The sequence below is a fragment of the Notothenia rossii genome (genome assembly GCF_949606895.1).
Source record: "Notothenia rossii genome assembly, chromosome: 4".
Classification (NCBI taxonomy): domain Eukaryota; kingdom Metazoa; phylum Chordata; class Actinopteri; order Perciformes; family Nototheniidae; genus Notothenia; species Notothenia rossii.
In genome coordinates, this window is record NC_136902.1 from 77,486,540 (window position 1) to 77,505,137 (window position 18,598).

The window sequence follows — 18,598 nt, forward strand, 5'->3', positions numbered from 1 at the left end:
TGTCATGAGTACTAAAAGTATTTTGGACATGGTTTATCTTATATACTGTAGGCCTTGAATGTTTTGTTCAATTGCCACCACATTTAATCTCACGTTTATTCTATCTATAGGCAATCCCGCAGGAAATTATACTTTTAATTGGCCGTTCATGAGTCGGACTTGCCGTGATTCATCTTTGTAAAAAGCCTTAGAATTGGTGAATCAGAAAAAAGTATAAATGTGATTTTGAAATATTATTGATTAAGTTGATATGATGTTAACAGTCAGCTGCTCATGTAAACATACAGCCGTTAGCATTCACTATGAGTCGTATTTCTGGTCTAATATTAGCTCTCATAAATCTCGATTTTAGGACTCTACAAACTCTATGTGGCTTAGTATTCGATAATACTCAAGAGAGTGGTGAGAGTTCACCAAAACAGTAGGGTTGCAGGCATGCTAGAAAAAAAAGTGCTGACATTTAGCATAGAGGCCAGGATCTCTGCAGACTCTGTAGGGTTATCACTACACTCTCAATATAACTGCTACTATTATCATTTGATAATAGCTGATTTTGAATAAAGACATGTTTTCAGATGTGCATTAAAAAACGCCTATCATTTTATTACTATATATTTTGCGCTGCCTTGGCGTAGGTATGAGCTCTCTGCGCGTGTAGTTATCTCTATTTCTTGCTTCGACATCTCTTGAATATATAGATTTGCATTTTGTTAGCATGATGTGAATGTAAATCAACAAATGTATGTTTGTTTTGAATAAACCTTTTGTCAGCCATTGTGCCGCATGCTTCTGACAGAAATACATGTACCACGTGTCATTTCTGCTGATGGCTAAATGTTCCCAGTATGTGTTGGCACTAGGCACATGTGGGTTGAACATGTCATTATGTGTGTGTGTTGTTGTGTGTGCGCGTTTGCATTAGAGATGCATTGCAGGGTTAGGTCTGAGACACATCTCAGGTGTCTGTTGGTGTCTGTTGAACGACCTCGCTGCAGGGAACAGGCTATCAGGCTTAGAGGGAGGCTATCATGTTAATTACTTTACACACACCCCGCCAGCCAAGCGTGCAGCACGACTGCTGAGCACACACACACACACACACACACACACACACACACACACACACACACACACACACACACACACACACACACACACACACACACACACACACACACACACACACACACACACCTTGGCACCAACACTGTTAAGCTCACGCACATACACACGAGATCAGCCGTCTTTCTTTCATTTTGTCGTTTTCCTGTCTTCTGACTCGCTGTTTGAAGGCCTTGGACATCAATTCCCTTTTGCTTTCAAGAAAGATAGTTTTATATTCTAATCAATTCAAGTCCGCTCTGTGAAATTAATTGACATTCATTCAATGATTTTAAATTCCTCCGAGGCTTTTCTTTTGTTTCAGCCTGTCAGCGAGCTGCGAGTGAGATCGGACTAAATGTTTTGTCATCTCACACTCCAGGGTGAGCCTGCTCCAAAGCGAGTGAGCCTGAGGTCAACTTAACCTCCACTCAATCTCGTCTCTCGTCAACTTTAGTGCTTGTGAAAGGAAAGGGGGAAACAATACAGATTCATAATCACATACTTGGGTGAAGCTCGTTCTTCAGCGGCAGCCTTCATATGTCTTCTCTGGAGGATTTTTTCCAGAATCATGTCAGTGGGTTTGAACGGCGGGGTCCGGCGCGCTCAGGCCGGGGAAACGGAGGAGTGGTATTGGCTGGGGCAGCTTGATGCCTTTAGTTAAATGATGCTGGCACGGAGAGGGATTGTTTTGGGAAGTTGTCATCCATCATGATTTTCGAACGACTCAAAGCAGCACTCTGCTTTTGGGGTTATGGTCTTGGATCCATGATTGATGTGGATGTATGTGTGTGAGGCAGGAGTGAATAAGCGACTGTGTATATTTGTGAGCTAAAAATAAGCAAAGCTGCTGGTAGTTAAACTGTTCCTCTGGAGGAGTGTTTGTATTTCCCTCTGCTCTTGTGTATGTTTTGTTAAGGAAGTTAAATGACACCGATTAAAGTTACTCTTAATTTGATAATATTGATAAATGTAGCATTTTGTGAGTGTGGCAAAATGTCTATACCCATCTATCTTTGAAGGAGCTCTGAGTCATTGCACAACTTTCCCCCATTTTTTCTGTGATTGCCCGTGCGTACGCCTGGATGCACCTCGGTGTGTGCCTTATTGTATTTCTTTAAGCTGAAGCATTTTGTCTGTCTTTGCCTTTCCCCCTTTTCCTTTTTTCCAGGTTCAAGTCTCACCTAAGTTAATTCTTCAATTAGCGTGATCCCGATATTCAGGAGGGAGCCCTGCAAATCGATGTGCAATTAGCAAAGCCTCCCTAGCCCAGAGAGTAGGCGGACGACTGGCGTGGTCATCTTCAGAGGACCGGAGGTTGGGGTGGGGTCTGGAGTTGAAGGTAAGAGGTCTTAGAGGAGAAGAGATAAAAAAAAAAAAAAGGAATGATATAAGCGAGATGAAAAGTGAGAAGAAAGCATTCGAGGTCCGTAAGTGGGTGGAGGTGAGGAGGGAGCACCGGGGTCTGAGGAGGTGGGGTGTAGATGTTAGATGCTCAATCAAGCTGTGTGAGGACAGTATAATGAATCCATTGAAGATGTCTGATTGCAGATGACTTTGGGAATACCAGAGTGGTGGCTGGGCCGCGTAAAAGGGGGAGGGCAGGAACAAGATGGATGCAGGGATGCGGGGAGTGGAAAAGCGGAAGGGCAAACAGAGGGAGAGAGTGAGATTAATTGAGACAAGAGAGTACCTTTTTTAAATGAGAGGAACGAGTTTCAGTGACAATGTAAGAAAAGAAAAGAACAGTGGGGGAAAAAGAAAGAATTGATCATGTATGGGTTAGGTCCAAGCATCCCTCAGCACCGTGGGGATAAAGACCTGCAGCAGACGTCACATGTATGTAAAGAAATAATCACAAGGTTTACTAATTCATCCCAGAGTTTCCCACTGCTAAAACACTCTCCTAAGAGACAAATGAGTGTCTATCCTGTTCTAATGCTAATATGCTTTTAAGGCACTATAAGCTGGCAGAGTTTTGCTTTTATTTAATGGACTATTAATTTGTTTGAATGCATTTTGTCTCGGTGGCTACACTACAGAGTTGCCTTGGCTTTAGCTCAGCTCCTGAATGGCACATGATTTACTTACCCACAGCTATTTGGAGGCTAAGCCTTCATAATCTAATTAAATTTGATAAAGCAGAGTAATCATCAGAGTATTATGGCGAGTACTCATCATACTGATATGGTAATTTAGTTCTATCCTGATTGAATGTTTTCATTAAAGTTTTTTTGCATTCATGTTTGAATATGTTTTAAGAATCATTCACTTTGTTGCGCGTTGCGGTTGATAGCGGAGCAAATGTTCATTGTTTTCAACAAGAGAATGACAGTAAACTATGCTGGATATTCACAAGGCGCTACCTCGCACGCATACAGGTAGAAAATGCTGACAAAAGTTGAATCCTCTAAAGTGTTTTGACTTCTTTCATGGCAGAGAAAACAGACTGGATATTCCTCTCCTAAAAATACGAGTCAAATGGATGCACACACCTGCGTCAAGTCATTGCACAGTGACACGTTTTTTGTTTTCTTTGCCCCAAACTGGTTTAGTTTTTTATTTCCTATAATGTTTATTTATTTTCATTTTGTGTCTATGTCTGTTATACAGTAAAGTATGCTTTGCATTTTAAATATTAATGTAAAGCATCTTAGGGCGTCTGCTCAATACAGGTGCTGTTTCAGATCAATTTACTTAATCCAACAAATTAGATTTAAAAAAAAACTATTACTATCCGATCAAAGCGGCGTTCAACTATACAGTATGTATATATATAAAATCATCATATTTGAGCCTGAATTGGACAGGGTCCCTCTTCTCCTTAATGTGAATCTTAATTGAATATATTTGGCAAATACATTAGACAGTTTTTGGACTGTGCTGCTTTGGTCTGAGATTGTGCCACCGTGGAATCCTTTTTGTTTTAAATCATGCCTTAAACAGCTGCCATGGTTTGGGCTTTGGTCATGCTCAGACAGAAACTGTGCAGGTTCATGAAGGACGGTCCTGAGTTTGCATGACTCACCAGTCCACTCCAACTACCTCGCTGTGCAGACTCTTAGGGACTGTGATTAGAAATACAATATAAGAGATTAGAGAAACAATGTCGATTTGTTGTATAGGAACATCATTTTTAGGAGACCAGGCTGAAAACCAGCTTGACTTTGTGTCTGTTGGGGAGTTTCTGTAGGTGAATACCTTGTCAGTGGATAATAGTCCACATGGCTGGCACCTTCAAATAAAGATAAGGTAGTACATTTTTCCAAACAGTTTGAGAGAAAACATATTGGTTCGGCTGCGCGCTTCCATTTTCCGTCTTCTATTCATTTACAGAAGAAGAAGGAATTACATTAAATTATTAATGCAAAAAAAGCCACCTTTAATACATTCAATGAATAATTGAAAAAAGAACATGATACTATTTAATGGATTGCTTTTGATGTATCTGCATGCCTACAACGGTCAAGGCTTTTGTGTATTAAAATCACCATGGTAACAAAGAGGTGGTTTTCACTGAGGTGACATCCTGCAACACTGACCTGCATGCACAGTGTGACGGAGAATTACATTTTAAATTCACATGAATCCTCACAATTTGTCTACATTACATCCACCATTTTAATGGAATAATCTAATGACGTGATTACAGCAGAAATGTGAAACAGCGTCTGTGCAAACGTGTTGTGGTGTTTGATAGCAGCAGAACAACTGTGCACAACATGCTTGTTTGTGCACGTGTGACGATGTATGTATTTACTGTACGTCTGCCATTATTGAAAGGTAAATCTGTTCCGTTACTAAGTGCACACACGTTCCTGCCAAAATCATTATAAACTACCCCGCTTCATGACTCACTTCTGGAAATCGTGGCTCATGATGGTTTCCTCAGGAGTGAACGGTATAACCGGGAGTGACACATGAGGTCTTGAATGAAAATAACGTGAACGGGGAGGCGGCGGGAAAAAAATTAGTGGGGAGAAAGATAAACAGAAAGATGACAGTCTGAGATAGAGTGATGGGGAGATCTGGGAAGACTGCAGAGAAAATTGTCCAGAGTGTAGAAAAACAGTGACAGACAGTGGCAGAGTGGAGGGAGAAATGTAACAGACAGACTCGGGGAGAGCGGGAGAGAGAGAGACAGGCAGAGACAGACAGAGGGAGAGATAGACAGTGACAGAGGGAGAGATAGACGAGCTGTGTGAGGATGCAGAGTGTGTCCCCCTCTCTCGGCTGCTGCCAGAGGCAAACAGACAGCCTCTCTGCTGGTGGAATGCTAATGCAACAAGCTGCTGCTCTCTTGTCTTCCGCCCCTTCTTACCTTTCTTCTTCTTTAACTCTCCTCCGTGCAGAAAGTTTAGAGACACAAGCACATACTTTGATAATGGAGACTTTTTAATTTAATTTAATATAATTTGCTGTTCCACCATGCACATGCTTGTTCTACAAATTAGACACGCGGAGTATCTTTCCGAGGGGAAATAATGATCATTTAATGGGAGATTAGTTGTGAATGTGTGTGTTGAAGGGAGTCATAGGTGAGTTATTATTTGACCTTTCCCCCGCACCTCCTCCACGTCTTATACTGACATCATGTTTGTCTGCAGCTCAGTAGCCATGGCTACCGTGGTGTCAGTGGGGGGGTTCGCCATGTCAGGGGCCAATAGTAGGTCGACCTGTCTGTGTCGCAGTCAGGTGACCTTTGACCCCCGGCCCAAAAGAGGGTGACGATAAAATGTCTCCTGGCGATCGTCCAGACAGGTTTGCAAACTTCCATCATTTAAGAGATTCACACCACATCACACGGAGAAACGCCCGCGAAGAAATACAACAGTTGTTTTTTTCATCTGATTTTCTTGCTGTGGCGACAGTCATCAGTTCTCAACTTCAGGCAGGACATAACCTTGAGTGGAGCAAGCCGGCTGAGCCTGTCTGCCCCCCCCCCCGTCTGTCTTTCTGTCTGTCTGTCTGTCTGTCTGCATGGAGATGGCAGCTTCTGAGAAATGGCGGCACACTCTGAAGTGTGATCCATTTAGATAGTGGCAAGGTTCTCTCCGTGTGCACACGCACACACGGTGCACACTTACGGTAAACACACACCGCGCAACAAACAAACATGGGTGCGCTCGCTAACACACTAACCTGTGTGCACGCGGACTCAAAGAAACAGATCTCTCTTTTCCACACACACACACACACTCACACACACACACACACACACACCAGTCTCTTGACACACACACACACACACACACCCCCACACACCAGTCTCTTGACACACACACACACACACACACACCCCCACACACCAGTCTCTTGACACACACACACACACACACACACCCACACACCAGTCTCTTGACACACACACACACACACACACACACACACACACACACACACACACACACACACCAGTCTCTTGACACACACACACACACACACACACACACACACACACACACACACACACACCCACACACCCACACACCAGTCTCTTGACACACACTTGCTTGGTTGACAAGTCGTCTCAGATAAGCGTGAGTGACAGGTAGGGAGTGTTGACTACTAGTGTGTGTAGAACACTCCTGGAGATATCACCACCTTATGATTATTGAATTATACAGTATTTACTTCATCAGATTTAAGTTATTTACTTCAAATACAACTGAAATAAATTCATAGCAGATGCGAGGCAGATTAATATTTTTCTCTTTCTGTTGTGTTAATCCTGTATCAGACTTTTCTTTTAAGACGCTGCCTTCCTCTGTTTCATTGTTGTTGTTAATTTCCCTGCCACCTTTTTCTATCTCTGTTCAAACATATTGCACTGCCTCCGTCATCTAGAGAGAATCTTGTCCCTTTTTTGGCAGCAGATGTATGTTCAAGCTATATTTTGAGGATTCAGGCCTTGTATACCCGCTCCCTTCCTCCACTGCCTCCATATCCCCAGGCCTCCCCATGCTCCATTCCTCTATTTTCTTATCTACTTTCTTCTCCTACTTGCTCCTCTATGTCATTGCCAAATCTCTCCTGTCTGCTTTTCTCTGTCTTCTCCTATCCTTCCTCTCCTACCTCTCTGTTTCTTTTACACACCCTCTTCTCTCTCTATCAGTCTCTCTATTCTGTGACTGCTCTGGCTGGTCCCCCTGTGGCACACCGTGTCGTGTCCCTAATTTATTTATAATTAGTGCTCTTTGTCGGGATGCGTGGGGAATGTTAAAGTACACGCCACCTCGCTCTGGGTACAAATGGGCTGGTGTTCCTCCATCCTCTCCGCCCGCCCCAACTGCCCAGCCGACACGGCCACTGGGATGGACAGACCTTACATCGCAAACCCTTACAATGATAACGACTCCACGGAGAAGAAGGCTGTGCACTTCAAGAAATCTACATCTCGTGAAGTCTATAACAGAACTACTTTTTTTTAGAATGTGCACAAATCCTTTTGTTATGAATAGTGTTATTTATTTATTTTAGAAACGAGGGGCTGTATAACAGAAGGTTAGGCAGGTGTCGGCATAATAATCAAGATCAATGCAGTTCGATTTTTGAAAACACTTAGAGCAAAGTCAAAAATCTGTCAAAGAAAATCTATCTCCATCGTCTGCACCTGCACCGTTTTCACCTGTTTAAAGAAAAAAAGGTTTCAGGGCCAAAACAACTTAATAAACAAGAGTTTACACACTGACTGACACCTCCTGAGATACAGATACACATTGTCAGTGCGCTCACCTGTGCAACGCCTGAATGCAAAACAGAATAACAAGATGGGACAACATGTAATCTGAAAGTGTAATTTATTAAACATCCTGTTGAATTTTAATGGCCGTCACTTGTAAAGTTGAGTTGTTTTGGGGGTTTGAGCTACAGGAAAAAAATTGTGTTTTTCTTTCACACCACATTAATGTCAGCACTGTCTTTACACATAACGTACATGACCAGGGATGACGGCGCTGACAGGACTTGCTGAGTGTGTGTGTGTGTGTGTGTGTGTGTGTGTGATCAGCCAGGAAGAGCTTTTGTCCTTGGGCTGAGAGGGCACCTGGCTCCTCTTCCCGTCCTTGTGATCTCTCTGTTCCCTCTCTCTCGTGCCGCTCTATCCCTTCTCTATCTGTCTCTTCCTCTCTTCGCTCAGCGCCGATCCCTTCATCCCCCCATCTCGCGCTCTCCCTCTCCTCTGCCCAAGGCGATGCCGTCCTGCAGGCTTTGATCAGGGGGCCAGGGAGGAGAGAGGAAGTGGGTCAGAAAGTTGTGCTGGAGACTGCAGGAGAACAAGGCTGGAATATCGAGTAGGTGAGAGAGAGGGAGAGATGGGGTAATCTAGTGAGAAAGTGATAGAGTGAGAGAAGGGGAGATAGTGGGGGTAAAGAAGAGGGAGGGAGTAGGTAAAGAGGAAGAGAGGGGGCTGAAATGGGGCTACCGTGAGAGGTAGAGGCAGGGAGGAGCAGGGGGGGGGGGGCTGCCTGAACTAAAAGAGTAGAAGGAGATAAAAAGAAAATGAAGAGAGCAACAGGAGGAGATAGAGGAGAAGGATGTGGGAAAGGAGAGGTGTCTTCATTTACTGAGAGGAAAAAGAAGACAACACATTTGTCTTGAACGAGATGCTCGGCATTTAAACAGCAGGTTGGAGGATAAGGCCCTGTTTTAACTAATCTACACAGTGCAGGACAGATAGGTGTGTGTGTGTGTGTGTGTGTGTGTGTGTGTGTGTGTGTGTGTGTGTGTGTGTGTGTGTGTGTGTGTGTGTGTGTGTGTGTGTGTGTGTGTGTGTGTGTGTGTGTGTGTGTGTGTGTGTGTGTGTGTGTGTGTGTGTGTGTGTGTGTGTGTGTGTGTGTGTGTGTGTGTGTGTGTGTGTGTGTGTGTGCCAGCAGTATAGCGCTCAACTGTGGCCCTTTGTTTTTTTTAAGATCATTAAGATGCATGGTTTATTAATATTCAGATCAAACCATTAATATTCGCAGAGTGTTTCTGCTCTCCTTGTGTCGTCAGCTCACCTGGGACTGGGGAGGGCAGAGAGGGGGAGAGAATGGAGGAGTGCGGAGGGGGGGATATTTGTGAGTAAAAGGGAGGGGTGGGGGCAAAAGATAGAGTAATTTAGTGGGACTTCTGGAGAAGAGGGGAGCAGAAGGTACAGTAGAGGTGGTTGAGGTCCTGTGAGGGGTCGGGTGTATTGTGATGGACAATCTGGCGGTGCGGGGAGGGGGGCTGAAGGCTCGGGTTTTTGGGGGGTCCACCGCTGGGACTGTGAGGTGAGGGGTGAGGGATTCTAGGGGGAAGCAGGGAAGCAGAGGGGTTTTGGTTCTAGAGTAATTGGGCCAATGGGAGGCTAATCATAAACACACACACATTAAATAAAACAAAAAAAACACACAATCATATGCACTTTTAAAAACACACATGTGCAGATTGTTATGCACAGTTACACAAATATATATTTTTTGTGATTATATATACACTTTCTTATATGTCTACCCAGATACAAATTTGAACATTCAAAAACACTAATTGCAACACACAAAACCTTAATATCCTCCAATTTGAGCCGGCAACTAATCAACATTTTCATTTTTAGTTAATTTGTTCAATTATAATTTCAATTCAGCAAACTGTTTCGTCTGGAATATGTCAAAAATATAATTTAAATTACATTTAAGGTAAAATGTAAGTGGTAACAGTCCTCCTTTGAGATGCTGTGACCAGTGACTAGACGACAATCTTTTTCATTTTCTGTCGATCTAATAAATTATAAACTCATTGTTCCACCTCCCCTCACATTTATATGAACACACACTCTTCATTGTTCCTGTTTGCATACATGTGCACACACACACTGCACACACACCCCCCCCCCACACCCCCCCACACACACACACACACACACACACACAGTGAGCTCTCCAGCCACAGATACACTCAGGCATGCACAAAAGCGGACAGCAAATTAAAGTGGTAATTACTTTTAAGCCCAGAAAGGTGAAGGATTGTATGGCAGGGAGCAATGGGTCACTGTTGAATAGAGAATAGCGGAGCAGGCAGACAGTGTGAAAGGCAGATATGCATCTCAATGAAATATGGAGAAGCATACTCAACAAAAGGCGAAATGGCTTCTTAACGGCCACATGCCCTCAAAGAATTATTGTCTGATAGATTTGGAATATTATCTACTCTATAGCTGTTATCTTTAAACACCCTTTTATACTCATCATTTGTGTGAGCTGCCGAGGGGACGGTGAAAAAACCGCTGTGTTCTGCCATGCTACATTTTTATAGTCTTACATACTACACTGACAGCTAGAGTATTATGTTAAGCATTTCATTTTCGACTAACAGATGTCAGGTAAAAACAAGTCATTTGAATTGTTTAATTTCAACGACATCAATAGGGTAAACATGATAGATAATAGCTATTATCGTGGTTACAATCCCCTCTGATTTAAGGGTATTTTAGCAGGCTATCCTTGCTTTTACTTCCTGGTATAGGTCCAACTGAATCCTAAATCTTTATATGATACGACTTGTTGATGTCTTGTCGAGCAAGCTCCTCCTAAGAATGTTAAACTGAGTTTGAGTCAAATTGGCTGACTACATCTCCATTTGGCCTCTGGGAAAATTAAGCAATTACTCCGTGGCTTTCAAGGTCAAATAATCTCTTAACTATTCTAGAGTTTGAATAATATTGTGGAAAATTGTCCCATTTAAACTTGATGATAAGAAAACATGACGTGAGTACCCAGGTGATAAATCATTTCCCTCAGCATTCATTTTATTTTCAGTGTTATCCAAAGAAACATTATACAAAAGACAAAGGCTACATATGAATTCATTGTTTGTTGACTTTTCTTTTTCTTTGGGTCTTATGCATTGTTTAGTTTACTGTATGTTCAAATCAAATACCAATATATGTTAATCTGTGATTTAGCTTTGTCTCTTTTGGGAAGTATTTCAGCCGAGCAACTTCATTTTCATTCACTGCACAAACACATTGTGTGTAAGCGTTAAAGAGTGTGCCAGTTGTCACCGTGTTTACTTCCCTCTGACACAGAAAGCAGTCTGTGGTAGTTCAGACGACACAGTAAATCTGATCGATCCTTAACATCAAACTTGTATATCTTATTACAGCTCTCAGTGTTTGTTTCAGAAAATGCTAGTCATTTACTGTATGAACAATGAAAAAAGCTTTGCATGTATGTGACATAGAAAATCTTAATGCCAATTTATAGCGTCTATTTAAAGCTCATGGTATAATGATCTTGCCAGCGTGGGTGTCAGTGAAGACTGTTTTGTTAAACTGCTACTTTCAATACAAACAATGAACATTTATGCTTGATTTTTATTAATTCTTTCAAGCTCATTTACATTTTGAGCCTTCAGTCAGAGATAAACCACAGTATAACTTCCGGATATCTCTTTAATCTAGTTTATACTTCTTTTCCACTACATGTTGTAAGAATATATATTAGTTTTTACTCTTCTACACATCCTATACATAATTAATATAATTGACAATTATAGGGCACTTTACAGTTTATATTACACATACAAAACAAGTTATTATCTTCGAATATACGATGATTGTTATGTATGGAGTTACCTAACAGTATTTACAGCAGTGGAAATTAGCTATAGCTCATTCAACAACAAATACATTATTAATAATTCGAAAAAGGCTCACTTTACTTTTTAAGTGTATTTAGCTAGTACTAATTATATGCTTTTACCTGAATAAGATTTTAAAAGGTGCACTTTAGTGTAAATTTGTATTGATCCTGAAAAAAAGAGAATCTGAGTGTTTCTTGTATCGCTGTTCTCTTTGAACTGTGTTTTTGAAAAGGCAGTTTTTCTGTCACTATCAAACTGACCACAGCCGATAGCATGTCTAGACAGGCGGAGAAACAAGGCCAGACATGGGTGTGTCTCGCTGACTGAAACAGCCGTTACACGCTACTCCACATGTACACACACAAACACACTGACTAAGGATTTTTACTCTAATTCACCCATCAATTCAATTACATTTCTCATCTATCAGGCCGGGTAACTTCTCCAGCCCGAGGTAGTAGTTGTTTTGTTACTTCCAAGAGCACCCTGAATTGTGAAGGGAACACCTGTAATACTACTCCGCGAGGCAAGCCTCCGGTAAACTAAGTCTGTGAGGGCTAAAACACACACTATATGACACACACACACACACACACACACACACACACACACACACACACACACACACACACACACACACACACACACACACACACACACACACACACACACACACACACAGTCAGATATTCCCTGCAAGTCTCCTTCAAGGACGCCTGGGGAAGACTTGGAGGACAAAATCACACACTCCCTCTCCCAGTGTTTCAGACGTGCTGCACTTCTAATGCAGACAGAAAGCCTCCTCCAAAGAGACTAGGCACACACCAACTCTCTCCCACGCAGACACACTCTCACACTTTAAAACACAAATACCCTGAAAAACCCTTCCACCTTCCCATCCATGTGAGGAAAGCACGACAATTTCTGTCTGTGTTTTTTCTCTTGTTGTTGCTCCCTCCTGCTCTCAGCTGTTTCAATCTGTTGAGTGTGTGTGTGTGTGTGCGTGTGCGTGCGTGTGTGTGTGAAGTGTATGGGGCTCACTGGGACTCTTTGACGACCTCATTCAATCCCTTCTTCTCCCCCCTGGCCGCACCATGGCCGACATGCCCAACAATGAGGCGGGAGGGTGGGAGTCGGACAAACACACTGAATGCGTCTTCATTTGCCTGAACTTTTCACACGTCTTTTTCCTTTTGTTGCCGGCCGCCCCTTCACTACAGTGCAGCGAGCCGCTCCGCCAGTTTCCGCTGGCAAGACAGCCAACCAAAGCAGCACTTCCCCCCCCCCCCACCCCACCTCTCTCCCCCCTCCCCTCCTTTCCACAATGTTAAGCCCATTTTTAGCTTGACATAATCTGAAATGGTGCTTAAGTGAATTTATGTCTACCTCACTGCATTAACTTCTGCTGTTTCCTCTTTTATGTTGCTGTTTTTTTGTAGTAGGCACAGCGATTGGAGGGAGGAAGAGGGAGGGAGAGATTTGAAACTCAGACCACGGAGTAGACAGCCTATCAGTATTCAGTAGAGAAAGTGAGTGATGGAGGGAGAGAGACGGAGAGGGAGAGAGAGAGAGAAAAAGGGAGGAGGGGTGATGTATCAATATTCTGAGTAGTGTTTGAGGGCAAGGGGAACGAACAGAGGAGAGGGGCAAGGAGGGAGGGAGATTGGTGGGAGAGAGAGTACTTGAGTGAGTCTCTGAGTGTGATTATTTGCTCACGTATACGCTCTCATGTGTGTGTGTCTGTGGGTGTGAGCACATGTTGACTATAGGTTGTACATACAGTACATACATACTTTATAGACTTCTTTGGAGATGGTACGCAGCAGAATTCAAACAGCTATTAGCAGATCCCATGTTAAATTTAGACCATTCATTTAACACTCCCACCCATATCACTAAGAGAGGCCAAACATTTTTTAATTCTTAAGTAAGGGCAGCACCCAGAAGATTTTGCCTCCGACAGCCTCATCTCATTATCCAATGTTTTTCCTTAAAATCGAAAGACGGCAGCTCATCTATTAATATCATAATATTTCTTAATGTTTTAGATATGTTTGCAACAAGCAGTGGGAGGTTTTATGGTTTCTTTTGATGTGGAGAAACCTTTGAAAATATCAAATTGCTAGGCCCCAATTCCCAGCAGCATGTTTAGACAAAAATCTCAGTCTTTTATAACCGAACTAAGATGACCTTAGCCTTAAAGGTGCCCTGCGGGGTTTTCTTACAAACAATCATACAGTAAGTGAGAACACATTGTATCCCTGAAGCAAGTTCTGACAGTTGTGTTGAAAATGTATTTCCTTCCTTGAAGGATTTTGAATTCAGCATTGTTTACATTTACTAGCTCAGTCGTCTTCCTTGCCTTTTTTGGGGCACTACTGCATATCTGAGAAAGTGTTACAAACAAAACAACCCACTAGTATAAAGAAAAAACTCCAAAGCGTTTTTAGAGGTGAACATCTCTGCAGGGTGCTTTAGGGAAAAGGTGTTTCTTTCTTTATCTTGGTGTATTTGATTTAAACAGTACGTTTATTAAGTTGTTTGAGGTCCTTTACATTAATCCGATGGCAGTGATGAACGAACAAAGTGAGCAGTGGTTATAACTTTTCTTTCTTTCTTTTTGCCTTGGCAGAAGTAGTGCGATTAAGATAATGCATGGGGGTAGGACAACGCATTTTATAACTATGACCTACTAGTCACATCACATTCCCCACATGGCAGCCAAACAATTATTTACCCTCCTCTAATAAGTATCTGTTGTGCCTTAACGTAACCAAACCTTAACATTAGTGGTGACAGGGTAGATGGGTTTAAAAGCACTGTAATTCACCGTGTTTCTATGGAAGATGAATTGAACCTTAAAAAGATTTTTAAAAACGGTTTATAAGAGTTATGACTGTTAAGTTCAGTACTAGTGACTGACAAACCTCAGACTTTGTTTTTTTTTCAGTGGAACTTTGAGTATTTTGGATGAAAATGAAAGGCTACCCAAAAGGGTAAAACATGAACTTTCATAGTTAAAACATGTTTTTTTGTTTAAGGGTAGGATAGGGTAAGTCTCCAGGAATGTCCTTGGTGTCATCCTTACTGACACGTTACTGTGTGTGTGTGTGTGTGTGTGTGTGTGTGTGTGTGTGTGTGTGTGTGTGTGTGTGTGTGTGTGTGTGTGTGTGTGTGTGTGTGTGTGTGTGTGTGTGTGTGTGTGTGTGTGTGTGTGTGTGTGTGTGTGTGTGTGTGTGTGTGTGTGTGTGTGTGTGTGTGTGTGTGTGTGTGTGTGTGTGTGTGTGTGTGTGTGTGTTGGCATGGGACAGGAGTCACAGTTTACAATGTTTGTGGATGTGATGGAATCTCCCACTTGTTTCAGTCATCCCTCCTCTCTGTGTCTCTCTCTTTCTCTCTCTCTCAGTCTTTTACTCCGGCTGCTAATCAGCATTTGAAAGGCAGCTTTGACAGTGAGAAAGAAAGTGAGGGGGGGGCACAGGGAGGTGGGGGTAAACGAAAGCATGAGACACAGTGAGTTAGGGAGCGAGAGCCAGAGAGAGACTGAGGCGAGGGGCTGTACAAGCATGCCTTTTATATTTACTAGTGACTGAGAGAGAGAGGGAGACAGAGAGGGAGAGCGCAGCTGAAGGCAGAGACAACTGGTGTGCACGGCTTTCCCAAGAGGAAATGAAAAGAAAGAAGCTCAGCAAGGAGAGTGAATGAGTGAGCGGGAGAGAGGAGGGGTGGGAGGGAGGGAGCATGCCGGCTGGAGAGAGAGAGCCGTAGTGAGGGGAGAGAGAGCGAGAAAGAGATTCTCACACTGGCTGTGTCCTAATCCGAGTCCATCTCCAAGAAGCAGCGGAGCAGAGTGTTGGTGAAGTGAGTCTGAGAGCCAGGGAGAGCTACACCAGCTAGCTCCACTCACACACACTGACACACACACACACACACACACACACACAGACACACGCACACACACACACACACACACACACACACACACACACACACACACACAGACACACACTCTCTCTTGCAACGGGAGTCCGAGATGTGTCCGGCTGCACGGCCACCTCTTTTGTGAAAGTGAGGGGATTGAAGCTGCCCCCGTCCCAGCCCCCTTGGCTCACACACACAGTGTTTGTTTGCTGTGTTTAAGCTCGAGGTGCTGGTGGAGGTGCTGGTGTGGTGGGGGGGCACCGCCAGGGCAGAGCAGGGGCTCCGGAGGGGAGAAGAAAAAGAAGAAGAAGAGGAGGAGGAGGAGGAGGAGGGAGACAAAGTGGATCAGATCAACATCAGCACACTGAATGCTGGAAATGCCCGTCAGGTGAGTAGATAATGGATCTAACAACTTACGGTCATCATACACATACACACATGCATGAGTGTACACACACTTTCTCACTCTCTTGCTTGGTAATCTCACACACACGCTGGACACGTGCATATGTACGCATAGTTATCAAGTTGTCATCCTTTATCTGATTTTTGCTGTCAGCTCAGCAAATCTAGTGTGATATTTTAAATCTCAGTGTAGATGGAACCGTGTGGGAAAACTGTTTTGTTGTAACTTTGTTTGAATTCAAACCTTGAGTAGTTTTTTCCTTTTTCTCTGTGATAAGATATCAGCATGCAGCGCTGATAACTTTTTGCTGAGTCTTATAAGGGACAGAATAGAAATATTGCACAATTATTGCATTTATTCAACAAAATTGGCACAACAGTAAAAAGTCATTTTTTCTTATAAAATAAAAACAAAAAACGAAGAGCTTTGTTTTAAATGGATCAGTCCTATCTCTTTTTGTGACTTGAATGTAATCAGTATAAAAGCAAAATTGTTATAGAGTTAATGAACATTAATGTTTACCTTGTTTACCTAATTAGACTAAATGTTGTTTTCTTCTTTAAAGAACCAGTCTTGCTTTTACACAAAGTATTAGATCCAAACATTTTAGCTGCAAATATTCCCATCTTTGCTTTTTCAGAAAGGACAAATAAATATGTTCATTTTTGCTCTTTTCTAAATGACGGCATTATTAATGACGCACCACTTTCTGATAAATTGTGTGTATTTGTGTGTGTTTGCATGTGTTTGGATGTGTGGTGTAGCTTGAGGTACGGAGGCAGAGTGAGCGCCTGCGTGTCCGTCTCCACCTGCAGAGGCAGAATTGGTCACAGTTTACTGGCTTGGTAACATTCGGTGCCCTCAGGGTGTTTGCAGCAGGTGGTCCAAATTGACAGAATGACTGTGACAAACACATAGTGTTCGTACTGCTTTAAAGTACATAACATCTCAACACCACATAGGATTTCTGCTTTTCTTTTTTGTAATTTGTAGAGATTGTGGTCGGGCTTGTCACTTGTGGTTAGTCTGAATAGATGAACAGTTACTTAAAAAAGGAGAAAATGTGGGTGCAAATTAAGAGGTAATTTGCAAATATGTAAATATTTTTGTACCATATGTTTCTCGAAAATCTGTGCTATAATTATTGCTGTGTTTTGTGCACTTTCAGCTGCATCATTTGCACACACACCTGCTGAGATAGCAGGTGCTTCAGATACACCCAAACCAAATAGCTACATGCAGTACAGACTCAGTCTGTTTTACACGTCAACCTGATTCTATTAGTAAAAAGTGTTACTGTCTATACTTTTGTGTAATTCAACAGTTTTTTTGTAATTTACTCAAATCAAGCAAACCATTTATTTTTTAGATCTTATTTTATTTGTACTTTATTTATCCTAAACCGTCGGCATTGCTTCAATAAAGATTGCATTCAGAAGCAACTTACATAGCAGCACTGACACGAAAACAGGCTCCTCTCGTGTCATCAAATGTCCGTGGTACAGTTCATACCCGGCCCACTGAGCCTCTCCATCCGTTCCAGGTCCTGCATGTGCAGGACGCTTTGGTCGTGACCCACGTTTAGGCCTTTTTATTGGACCCAGACGTGGGTTTCTTCTCCAGCTTTTGGGGTTTAAGGAGCTGCGGTCTGTGCCAGCAGGCGGCTGTGTGACAAAGCCTGACTTGGATTACTTTTGGAAATTGAGAATGTCGGCAAAAAAGTTTCCCCGTTTGAAGGCGGCAGACAAAACCAAGTTGAATGAATTTACAGTAATAAAAGGTAGTATAAAATACTTTTATATTGCTGCCCTTCACAGATGTGCGCTGATGTGTGTTTCTGACTATGCTGTTATTTTAACATCTGGTTTTCTTTACTAGTAGGTTATTTTTCTGTATCAATTTTTGCATTAATAATGCTCCCATGAGAGTACATTAATATCACTAATGTGTAAATGGTTGGTAGACAGAAGCAGTCACTTTTCCTGACTCATTGACAAGTTCTCAGGTAGACAAACTCCTCACCTCTCCATCCCTTTCTTCTTCTCGTCTTCTCTTGATATTTTTGTCTCTCTCTGTTGCTCTCTTGCACACACACTAAGGTGGTCAGTGTCTGGCGTATTGACAGACAGCCGCTCACACACGTCTTGCTCTGGCCGTGCGTGCGCGTGTGTGTGTGTGAGGAGTGTTGACAGACAGTGTGTGGGTCTGTGACAGAGGGTGTCAGCGCGGTGTCAGGGAGATGTGTTTAGTGTCACACTCTGCTGACCTGATCTCCGGTCGGACTGTCCACTCCGGCCCCGCTGTGGCTCCTTACATAACCCCCGCTGTCATTCACACGCCGGCCTGAAGGGATCCTCCAGGCTGCGTGCACACACACACGCAGTCACTTTGTGGCGTGCACGTGATATATAGGCATCCACACTCACAGTCACTTTCCCTCTAAATCGAAAAATCAGGTGCAAGACTTCCTCACATTGACTCTTTAGTCTTCTCCTCCTCTGTAATGTATGCCATGACATAAAGCAGAAGTTACACAAATGAACAGTATGTGTGGAAATAGTCAAACAA

The 18,598-nt window shown here is 42.8% G+C and overlaps 1 protein-coding gene across 4 annotated transcripts in view; it reads left to right on the forward strand.

Annotated features, from left to right (window-relative positions):
- npas1 (neuronal PAS domain protein 1) overlaps positions 1 to 18,598 on the forward strand; it is a 61,984-nt gene that overhangs the window by 6,264 nt on the left and 37,122 nt on the right. The window contains exons 4-5 of one of the 4 annotated variants that reach the window (XM_079677814.1): positions 2,273 to 2,443; positions 15,845 to 16,012. The gene's annotated coding sequence lies outside the window, so the exon portion shown is untranslated. Of the gene's footprint in view, positions 1 to 2,272; positions 2,444 to 15,527; positions 16,013 to 18,598 lie in introns of those variants that run through there. The other 3 variants (XM_079677813.1, XM_079677811.1, XM_079677812.1) reach the window with 3 other exon arrangements.